The sequence below is a fragment of the Kogia breviceps genome, chromosome 12, assembly GCF_026419965.1.
Source record: "Kogia breviceps isolate mKogBre1 chromosome 12, mKogBre1 haplotype 1, whole genome shotgun sequence".
NCBI classification, from domain to species: Eukaryota; Metazoa; Chordata; class Mammalia; order Artiodactyla; family Physeteridae; genus Kogia; species Kogia breviceps.
In genome coordinates this window covers 95,915,542-95,923,258 of record NC_081321.1, presented here as the reverse complement: position 1 = coordinate 95,923,258, position 7,717 = coordinate 95,915,542, and the positions used below count along the sequence as shown (strand labels likewise).

General features: G+C 56.2%; 1 long non-coding RNA gene across 1 annotated transcript; it reads right to left on the bottom strand.

Moving 5' to 3' along the window:
- Window positions 1-224: 224 nt before the first annotated feature.
- On the bottom strand, window positions 225-6,609 carry LOC136792312 (uncharacterized). Its single transcript, XR_010835950.1, has 4 exons — window positions 6,168-6,609; window positions 5,165-5,250; window positions 631-709; window positions 225-434 (listed from the first exon to the last, which is right to left on the bottom strand). It is a non-coding gene; the product is annotated as an uncharacterized lncRNA (long non-coding RNA).
- Between the last annotated feature and the right edge of the window lie 1,108 nt (window positions 6,610-7,717).

The following is a 7,717-nucleotide window of genomic DNA, read 5'->3' as shown; positions in this document are numbered from 1 at the left end:
ACAACCCAGGCTGGCTCTCCCCAAACACAAACAACTCCCAGGTGCAGGAAGTGCAGATGAGGACCCCCTCTGTCCTACCATGTCCCCTCTGCCACCTCCAGTCACTGCCAGGGACATCCTGTGCCCTGATGATGTCACCAGGCCCTGGGAGCCATGGCTGGCTGTAGCTGACAGCACTCAGGCAGGGTTTATTTATTCGTATTTTATTATTTTATTTTTGGCTGCGTTGGGTCTTCGTTGCTGCGTGCGGGCTTTCTCTAGTTGCGCGAGTGGGGGCTACTCTTCGTTGCAGTGTGCAGGCTTCTCATTGCGGTGGCTTCTCTTGTTGCGGAGCCCGGGCTTTAGGAGCGCGAGCTTCAGTAGTTGTGGTGCACGGGCTTAGTTGCTCTGTGGCACGTGGGATCTTCCCGGGCCAGGGCTCAAACTCGTGTCCCCTGCATTGGCAGGTGGATTCTTAACCACTGCGCCACCAGGGAAGCCCCAGGCAGGGTTTAGTTTTAAACTCTCAGGACTTGGTCAGCTACTTGCGCCCTCCCCTCCCCACCCCACCCCACCCTGCCTACCCTCTCTCCCACAGCCCAAGCCCCCAGGCCCCTCCTTGAAGGTTCTCTTCACACATGCTCTGCTTACCTGACTGCATCCACCGGGCTTCTGAGGGCCACGCGGAGCCAGGCCACTGGCCAAATGTCTCTGATCACCAAATCCAGACCTGCCAAGGTAAACAGATGGGTCCCTGGAGGTAGACCATGGCCTCCTGTGCCTCCTGAAGTCCAGAGAGGGCAAGGGACTTGCCAGGTGCCAGGGTCCCACAGCCAGGGCTGGGGGTCATCAGACAGGCACTGTAGACACCTGGAATCCGTGACTGGGCCTCGGGGTTGTCACCAAGTCTTGATTTGAATTCATTTTTTAAAATTAATTTTTATTGGAGTATAGTTGCTTTACAATATTGTGTTAGTTTCTTGCTGTACAGCAAAGCGAATCAGTCATACGTATACATATACCCACTCTTGAATTCATTTTTTAAAACAGCTTTCTGCCTGCGGGCCTCCAGGCTTTGTTGATGCTGTGCAGATCAGAGCAGCTGCAGAAATAGACGGAGTGCTGGGGCAGCTCCCAGGGGGACCACGGCCCTCACCAATACCCTGGGTAGGGTGTGTCCATCACGGTTGTCACACACTTACCCTCTCAAGTGACTTTAGACTAAGGACCTGTCAGCACCCTGAGCTTGGAAACTTATGTTGATCAACACCCCTTTTATCAGTGTCATATGCTGGCCTTCTGGAGAAGACTGGCTGAAAAACGAGGTTCTGTTGGAGAAATCCATTTGAAAATGACTTGAGCCTTGACTCTTCGCCGCTGCTCTGGGAGGCTGGGCAAGGGCTGACGTACAGAGGACAGAAGCAGGTGGGTTGCAAACCCAGGCCCGATGGACAGACTCTGAGTCCAAGGCCTCCCCAGAACTCCTCATTCCAGACACCCTGCCCTGGCTGAGCCCCCGTTCTCCCCACACGTCCCTCTCAGGCTTACGCGTCTACTCCCTCCCCAGAAAGAGCCTAGAAGTGCAGGCCCTGGGAGGCAGCCAGCCTTCCCTTCTTCCAGGCTCCTTGGATACCTCTAGACAGTGTCTGCCAGCAGCCGCTGGAGGGCAGGCAGGGCGGGGCCGAGGCAGCTGGTGCCTCACAGCACCGCCTGGCACCAGAGGCCCCGCGAGGCTTTGCTTAGAGGACAAATCTGGAGGCTGGACCAGAGGTCACCGCCCAGGGATGTGTCTGCAGCGCCACCTGGTGGTGACAGTGGCGCTCCCGCCACACCAGCCCTGGTCCTGTCATCCTGTCCCTGTGGGTTTGGCAGACAGTGCCAAGCACCAGGCAGGCCAGGCACTGCGAATGCAGCTGGGCTGAGAAGATCTGGGGGTGGCACTCCAGGCAGATGGAACGGCAAGCGCAAAGGCTCTGAGATGGGAAGGAGTTGGGCGTGACCCAGGTGGAGCGAAACGGTCAAAGTGCCCTGCAGGGGTGGAGAGGGAGGGGAAGCGGACCAGGTAGACAGCCAGGTCTCAAAGGGCTTTTTAGGCCGCGGTGACAAGTTTGGATTTGTTTCTGAGTGTGTTGGGAGCCACGGGATATGACGATGGTTATAGGCAGCTGTGAGGAGGACAGACTGCAGGGTGAAAACAGGAAATCAGCAGGAGGCTGCCATAACCCAGGCAGGACATATGGTGGCTCAGACACCACGGGGTAGCCTTGGGGGTGGGAGGAAATGGCTGGATTCTAGAACTGACAGGAATTGTGGACGGATTGGATGGGGCTGTGAGATAAAGCAGGTGATCAAGGATGACCCCAAGGCTTTATTCTGAGCACCTGAGGAATGGTGGGGCCCTTCACTTTGAAGGGAAAACTGACGAGGAGTGGCTATGGGGAGACCAGGAGCGTTTGGGCAGGTCAAGGTGGAGCTGGCAAGGGAGCAGGTGGAGGCATGAGTCTGGAGCCCAGGGGAGAAGATGGGGCTGTAGACACCTGTGGGAGCTGCCGGGGCATGGGTGGCACTCCAGGCCTTGAACAGAGTGAATGACCCGGGGAGCAGGGCACCTGCTGACACTGGGGCCTCTGACATTTAGAGTTCGGGGAGACAGGAGGAGCAACCATGGAGGGAGGTGAATCTGGAGCCGGGGAGAGAGGGTTTCAATAGGGCAGGAGTGAGCAACTGGGCCAAACGCTGCTCAGAAGCAGAGAAAGATGAGCTTGAGATCGACCCAGGTTGACGTGGCAACACCAAGGTGGTCATCAGTGTGACCTTGAGAAGGTGGCTTCAGTGGAGGGTGGAAGCCTGAGGGGGGCTGTGAATGTAGCACTCACTCCTGTGGAGTTTCACGGTAAAGGGAGCAGAAGAATGGTGGTAGCCGGAGGGCAATGGGGGCTCTCCCGTTGCGGAGCACAGGCTCCGGACGCGCAGGCTCAGTGGCCATGGCTCACGGGCCCAGCCGCTCCGCGGCAGGTGGGATCTTCCCGGACCGGGGCACGAACCCGTGTCCCCTGCATCGGCAGGTGGACTCTCAACCACTGCGCCACCAGGGAAGCCCTATTTAATTTTTAGGATGGAAGATTTTAGAGCATGTTTTGGGCTGACAGAGTGATCTTGTGGAGAGGGAGGGACTGATGACACGGGAGAGAGAATCTCAGGGGCAATGTCCTTTTCCAGGCAAGTGGGGATGGGATGGCTGCCCTTGGGAAGGGACTGGGTTACTGGGGGCAGGACACTTCATCCCTAGTAACAGGCAGGAAGGCTGAGAGGGAGGGCACTGGAGTTGGGCTGCCTGGGTCCAAATCCTGGCTCAACCACTGACAAGATATGGGATTAGAACAAGTCATTCCTGGGACTTCCCTGGCGGTGCAGTGGTTAAGACTCCATGCTTCCAATGCAGGGGCTTGGGTTCAATCGCTGGTTGGGGAACTAGGATCCCACATGCTGTGCAGTGTGGCAAAAAAAAAAAAAGTCATTCCTTTTTTCTGAGCCTCAGCTTCCTCACCTATAAAATACAGGTGGTGATAAGAGTAATAGCTGGCATCTACGGCTGCTTGCCGTAGGTCCATGTCAGGCACTATTCTAAGCATTTCACAAGTTTTAACTCATTGGATCTTCACCTCAAGTGTGAGGGAGGGAGGGGGCCTGGCTGGGGGGCCTGTAGAAGAAGGCATGGGACCATGCAGGAGGAGCAGCTCGTTCCCAAGAGTGTTGGTGAAGCCTTCCTGGTGGAGGTGACAGCTGACTGGGGCCTAGAAGGATGACTAGGAGTTTGTGAGGCAGAGAAGAGACTGAAGGGAAGGCTGGGCTTGCCCATGCCTGGGGTGTTCCTGAGTCTGAACCTTGGTACTGAGATCCACACGTCCAGGGCTCTTGGCAGATGGGGAAATTGAGGCCCAGAGCAAGGAGGAGCCCAGCAAGTCTGGTGGGTTGGGCACTGGCTCCTGGCTCAGGACTCCAGCCCCAGCTTTTGGCACCTCCGCTTGCCCTAGTCACGCCCCATGCAGCCTTGGCAAGGCTCTAGGGTAGGCTCTTAGGGCGATTTAAGCTCGGTCTAGCAGCTTCTCAGAGGCCTGGGCTCGGGGGCATGGCCCAGCCTTGCCACAGACCTGGGTCCGAGCAGTTCTGGACTCAGACCCCAGGAAAACAGCCATGCTCTTCAGCCCTGAGTGACGTGGCCCTGCTGACTGCCAGCCACTTCTGCCCCCACGGTCCCCAAGCCCCTGCCCCACAGGGACTTGGAGTCAGCCTGGAATCTAGGTGGGAGTGGATGCCCCTTGCCCAGCTTGGAGACACCCGCAGCCTGGGAGCTGACGGAGGCTGAGCACTGTGCAGTCCCTGCTCACAATGAAAGGCTCCCGCTCCACGGGGTCCCGGCATCAACCTGCTTGGTTGGGAGGCTCTGCTGAAGTGAGAAGCTGATGAGCGCGCAGGGAGCGCTGGCTGGGGGCTGGGCACCCACCTTCAAACCTGTCTCTGATTTCCTCTGCTGCTCAGCCCTATCTCTGGCTGGCAGCTTTCCCGGATTAGGTGCTGACGTCAGGAGCTGCCAGCTGGGCCAGTGTGGCACAGCCGCGGGGGGTGTATGGGGCTGTGTGGTAGTTGGATACAGTCAAGGAAGGGGGCATGTGTCCAGCTTTGGAGATTTGTCCTCCAGGGAGATGGGTGGGACGGAGGACTGTGTCAGACGAGCTGCACTGTGTCAGGCACGTGCATGTTATCTGTTTAGCACGTCCTTGCTGTACAGAGAGGGAAATAGCTCAGGGAGGTGGAGCCACTTGCCTGGGGCCACAGAGCGGCTCCAACCCATCCCACACCATCCGGTGGACACCCCCGTACCCCTTGCCATGGCTGCATCCCACACCATCCGGTGGACACCCCTGTACCCCTTGCCATGGCTGGCAGCTGCCAGGCCTCGAGGGCTCATCTCTGTGCAGCTCACTACCCTCTGCAGCATCGCCACAGCAGCAGCTGCCATGTGGGGAGCACCCGCCCTGTGCCAGGTGCCTGTGAGGCTGGTGCCCATTCTATAGATAAAAAACCAGAAACCCAGACAGGGGAAGTGACTCGCCCAAGATCACACCCCAAATTAGTGGTGGAGGCAGATCTGATCCCAGGACTAATTCTAAGCCCACGCTCTTACCTGCTACATGCTCGGCAGAGATCTCCCAGCTTTGACATAGTCCAAGCCCACAGCCCCTGTGCTTCCCGTGGCCGCACAAATCTCTGCTGTGGGTGAGAGCATTTGTATGCAGAGCAGAAAACACAGTGGGTTACAACAGTTCATCTCCAGAGAGAAACCTCAAGTTCACAAATCTCAGAGAAGGGCCTCATAGGCCCAGTGGGGACACATGTTCACTCTTTGACCAATCAGCTGTGGCCAGGGCTAGTATCAGCTAACCATGTAGCGGCCCCTGGAGACCACAAGGTGGCTCAGGGGTGGGGCAGGGCCTGCACAAGGCCTTTGCCTAAAGATTTGACCCCTGGGCCAAAGGTTCTGTCTGAGTTACATCTGCCTCCCCAGGCTTCTTGGCATTTTATTCCCAACCTCAGTAACAGGAGGCTGGGGTACCAGGGTTCCATGCACCCTGGGTCCTCTCATAACTGCTTTCCTGTGCCCATTCCTTTTTGGCCAGCTGGTCTGGCCACGTCTGCCTGGGAAACTGAGGTGTATGGATGGAGGTCAGAAGCTGCCTGAGGGGACTTCCCTGGTGGTCCAGTGGTAAAGAATCCGCCTTACAATGCAGGGGACATGGGTTTGATCTCTGGGTGGGGAACTAAGATCCCACATGCTGCAGGGCAACTAAGCCCACGTGCCACAACTACCGAGCTCGCACGCCTCAACTAGAGCCCACATGCCGCAAACTACAGAACCCATGCACTCTGGAACCCGTGCGCCACAACTAGAGAAAACCCGCACGTCACAACTAGAGAGAAGCCCGCACACCACAGCGAAGATCCTGCGTGCTGAGACTAAGACCTGAGGACTTGACTCTGTGCCCAACTGTGTGGGAGCCTTGGGGGCAAGTCACATCCATTCATCCTCTGGTCTCAGCTTAAATGCCACCCACAAAGAGGTCTTCCCTGACCCCTCCAATATAAACGTTCTCCCCCAGATCCCCAATCTTCTCAGCCACATCACTTACCACAACCTGTCATTCTCTTATTTTTATCCGTGTAACGTTTGTCTTTCCAAGCAGATTGTGAAGGCTGGAGGCAGGGCTGACACAAAATAGACATTTAATAAATATTTGCTGAATGAAGTTTCTCTAACCTTTGGTTTCCCCATCCGTACAAGGGGGTAACAACATCCCCCCGTGAAGTTCAATAAGATAGTGCCTCAAAGCACCCAACCGAGGCCTAGGAATGTGGTAGGTGCCCACAATGCTGGGAGCAGGGATGGAGGGGAGGCTGAGCTGGAAGGCTCTGTAAGCTGTCAGGAATGGAAAGATCCAAGGCTGCAGTTGGTGAAAAGATGGAGTGTGTGACACTGCCCTGAGCCCAAGGTCAAGAACCGTCTAGGAATTTGAAGTTGAAAAGTTGAAACCCACCCTGGGTTTGAATTTTAGCCCTGCTGCTTTGGTTTGGGGCATATCACTTTGCTTTTCTGAGCTTCAATGTTTACTGTAAAATGGCCATTTAAAAAAGTCCACCTTGGGACTTCCCTGGTGGCGCAGTGGTTAAGAATCCGCCTGCCAATACAGGGGACACAGGTTCGAGCCCTGGTCTGGGAAGATCCCGCATGCTGTGGAGCAACTAAGCCCGAGCGCTCCAACTACTGAGCCTGCACTCTAGAGCCCCGTGAGCCACAACTACTGAGCCCATGTGCTGCAACTACTGAAGCCCGCGTGCCTAGAGCCTGTGCTCCACATGAAAAGCCACCGCAATAAGAATCTACAACTAGAGAAAGCCCGCGTGTAGCAATGAAGACCAAACACAGCCCCCCAAAGTAAAATAAAAAGTCCACCTTGCCAGCCCATCTCCAAACTCCAAATGCATGTTTTTCCCCTTAGAAACAAAACAGTTCCTGGTCCCTCAAACCACAGGAACCCTGAGCGTTGACGGGAAGCAGGAGAGAAGAGCCACAGTTGTCCACAGGCAGCTCTGGGCCTCACTGAGGAAGCAGGCAGCACCAGCTCCGCACATGCACACACAGAGCGAGCGGAAGCGGCGTGGAGAGCGGGTGGAGATGCGGAAAGGGGGTGGAATTTGCAGCAGGCCCTGCCAAGGGTGGGACACCCTATTCCGCACCCACCCCAGGAGCCTGGGCCCGTCCTGAGTAGGGGTCTTGGGGACGCCAATGCTGAGCGGATCAACAAGACGGTTCCGGTGCTGAGCAAATAGCTGCACCCTTGTGTATAACCTTGTCCAAACTTCCCTGACCAGGGATCCCAGGGATCGAACCCACACCCCCTGCAGTGGGAGCACGGAGTCTTAACCACTGGACTGCCAGGGAAGTCCATAAACTTGTCTTTTATATATATATATATATATATATATATATATATATATATATATATATATATATATTGGCTGCGTGGGGTCTTCCTTGCTGCGTGCAAGCTCCCTCTAGTTTAGGCGAGCGGGGGCCGTTCTTCATTGTGGTGCACGGGCTTCTCACTGCAGGGGCTACTCTTGTTGCAGAGCACGGGCTCTAGGCATGTGGGCTAAGCAGTTGCGGCTCACGGGCTCCAGA